The sequence below is a fragment of the Orbicella faveolata genome, unplaced genomic scaffold (assembly GCF_042242905.1).
Source record: "Orbicella faveolata isolate gen_17 unplaced genomic scaffold, um_ofav_v1 contig_1, whole genome shotgun sequence".
NCBI classification, from domain to species: Eukaryota; Metazoa; Cnidaria; class Anthozoa; order Scleractinia; family Merulinidae; genus Orbicella; species Orbicella faveolata.
The window spans coordinates 8,347,687-8,351,281 of NW_028301536.1; the positions used below are offsets into that span (position 1 = coordinate 8,347,687).

The 3,595-nt window shown below is 43.4% G+C and overlaps 1 pseudogene; it reads right to left on the reverse strand.

Annotated features, from left to right (window-relative positions):
- Positions 1–753: 753 nt before the first annotated feature.
- On the reverse strand, positions 754–2,932 carry LOC149117927 (uncharacterized; annotated as a pseudogene).
- Between the last annotated feature and the right edge of the window lie 663 nt (positions 2,933–3,595).

A 3,595-nucleotide genomic window follows, 5' to 3' on the forward strand; every position in this document is an offset into this window, starting at 1 on the left:
ACGTGAAAAAGCACTATTTCTTCTTGCAAAATCCATTTTCAAAACCATGGGCTACTAAAAATAAAATTTTTGAGGTCGAAAAATACACACACTACTTTCGTGAAATTTGAGCTCTTTGATAATGGCATACCAATGTCGAAAGGTCACACAAACATAACGATATATATTTTCGAAACTCAGCGCTTCAGTAATATTTGCTGTCACTCACAAACTAATGTTTGAAAGACTATTCTGCTTGATTGCTATAACTTTTAAGGAAAAATTTGAAAGTTTGCCTGTGTTTTAGAGCTCGAGTCGTAACGTGTAAACGGGTCACGATATCTTTATCAAGGTCAAAGCAAGCTTAATTAAGTAAATCAAATTGGAACATTTATCATTCCGACATTGCTTTCTTAGGGTTAAAATGACAACAGCATCTTCCACACCTTGCATTAGGCTTGAAAAATCTGCCATCGGATCAGCATTCTCGACGGTTACTGAATTCACTGTCAACGGCAGAAATATGCGTTACAGTCTCTGTTACATGAGAACGCTAACAGATACTATGATTGTACAAGTGGGCGCGGATATTTTTGGTTGTTGTTGTTGTTTCTCGCTTTCTACCCGGCCCTAAATATACAATTATTTATAACTTCAACATAACGCACTTGAAATAAATTTTTCAGGAACGGAATGAACGTTACAAGAGATGGAATAATTCCGATATTAACAACATCAGTACAGGTTTGTATGAAAACAAAATATAACAAATGGGACAATTAATATTATCAGAGGATATTTTACATTCCGATAACATCGCAAGCACTCTTAAAAACAGGACCCTACAAGTTCCGAGATAAAAGTAATGTAAGGCGCTTTTCGCCTTGATTGTTGTTCCTCTATGTCCATGTCGAAGTAGCTGCAGATAAGCCTCAGTTGTGCAACACTGAGCTTGGTCAGCTTTTTGCTGCTGTGCAAAGAACATATGATCAGCGTGTCAAAGACAATGGGATGTAACAGCTCGCATTGGTGAAGGAAAGCTAAGCGGGCGGAAGAAAAAGCTTCCTGTTCTCGGGCCGCCTGGCTATCGTTATCGTCGATGGAGTCATGCCCTGACTGAGCAGTAACTGCGTGCTTCAATTTTGCAGCAGTACGTGAAAAGGAGCTCTAAATCTGCTGTGCAGTCAAGAACTCTTCCACGTCGAAGCGCCGCTCACCGTTGTCCCTTCTAGCATAGCGCATGTCCCGTGACACCTTCTCAGGGTCGGCTTTATGGCCACTCTCCTGTCCAATCTGGAATTTGTTATCGAGGTACTGACGCTGATGCTCGTTAAAACGGGTGGTCTTTTTCGTGCCTTTTAGAGCCCAGCCTTGCACCAAGAGACATTCTGAAGAGACTTCAGTGGTGGTCGGGGCAGCTAATGTTGGCTGAATAGTGGAGCCCTCGTGAACTCTCTCAGCGTATGCCAATTTAGCGGTATCTAAAAGGGTATACTTGAAACGAGCTTACACTTCTTGATGAGTAAATGACGCTCCAGGTTGTGGTACTTCTGATAGGTGCGTATGCATCCCTCAACAGGACATGACAACAGCGAGCTTGCATCCGCCCCTTCGCCATCCTCTTCTGCCTCCTCATCCGTGCATGCATGCAGTTTTCAGCAGATTTCAAATCTGTTTATTTTCATTTTTATCCATTGTCATTTCTTTCCTTATTAGGTACTAGTCTTCTCGTTTAAATTTATTGTAATGCAGCTAACCGTTTTATACTTCCTGATGATGTATGTAGAAGCATACGAAACATTAAGTTCTCAAAACATGGTTTTTACTACATGCGTTGTTTTGTAATGTTTGTGACTGCAATTGTTTTTTGTTTTTATTTTTACTCAAGCTGAAATGGCTGAAGAATAAGAGTTTCTACGATTAGATCTTTTTTGTTCAGTCGTAGTTGCTACCTTGTAATTGAGACCATGAGACCACGGTGACACAGTCCTCCTGGTAGAAGAAGTTGTTCAAGCTACTGATTCCCTCCCAGCGGCCTGTCATCACTTGTTGTGGCTTCTCGAGGACGTCAGTGACTAAGGTTACACGAACACCATTAATCCCTCCATGAGACAGCATGGCTTCTTTAAAGTCGTGCGCTGTCAGCACATCGTGGCTTTCGTTAATGTATTGTCGCACGTAAGTCTTGATGGTAGCGGCTTTCCTGTCGCAAGGGCCTTTGCCTCCTTGAGGGTCACTAAAGTCGACCCTTTTGACATGGATTCCAGTTGCTGTCCCCATTAGACGGCATGCTGACAGCATCGCCACACTGTGGTAGCACCCAGCGTTGTCTTGTCTAAGTGCCGCAAATTTTATCTCGGGATGTTCCACTTTCAGTGACCTCAGTGTGTGATGGAGAACTCGGACAACAACATCAGCGTCCTGACTGGACTTTTCTAAAATGTGGACAAAGGTCTGCTGCTGCAGTTGACCGGCCAACCTCCGAACTAATACGCTGACATGCCACGAGATACCCCTCTTGCCGAACCAGTCAGCTGGAGTCTCCCGGTATCTTTGTGGTAGCCACTTCAGCAGCCCAGTCCTGGGTTATTAGTACCGATGACTCATCCAGACTTTCTAGAGCAGTGGTTCTTGCCTTGTCTTGTTGCAAAGACCGAAGTTGGTGCGCTTTCCAAGACTCTATGGCCTGCACTGCATTGCGGAAAGTATACTGTATGTCATCCCATTCATCTTCCGTCAGTGGGGACTCAGCTACAGCATTTCCAATCTTCTTTAGAGCACCCTTATGCACCCCACACGAAAGGCACCTGTCTTCATGACTGTGGGCACAATCCGATCGAAAGGCTTGGTCTTTGGGGTCGCTTGGGGCGTAACTGCTGCAGTGGTCGGGTGTGGTTGCATGAGTTGAAACATGCACCTTCAGTAAGAGGGTATGCCAGTGTATGTTATTAACAAATTACGTCATTGTCATGGCATCATGCAAAGATCAACGGAAAGCATAAACTTATAATAACGATACATGCAAGATAAAAAAAAATAATAACCTCCTTACTGACTGACTGACTGGCTGGCTGGCTGGCTGGCTGGCTGAGAAACTAACTCAATAAACCCTACATTTCTTAGATTTTGAATATTTTGGAAGTTGCTTTCCATTATATACCCCTCTCCCTCTGCACCACAAGCGGAATCCCTGACCGTTGTGTTCAAGGCAGGGTTAAACTCATCTACATGTCTATTGTGGTAATGACTGCGCATATTTTTCTACGCGTAACTATCTCATCGCTCAAATTCTTCCTCAAAATACATACAAATAACAACACACTTTCGAAATATTTTTTCTAAAAGTTTGGTCAGGGACTATAAGGCTATAATATCGCTCTCCTCCATACCTTATAATCGCCTATGATGTACTGCTTTGCTTCCTTCAGCACCTTCTGCAAGAGGCTTACCCATACCCTGTCGTCATTACTCAGCTTTAGTACCATTTCAATCAGTTCGTCGAAAGCCTTCCCGCCGTCTGCCGCTATGTAATCGAGTCCCTGAAGTGATTTTCGTACGTTGCAGCACAAGAGGACAAAAAAACGCAGTATGGTTCATCTTCTGAACGTCGTAAAGT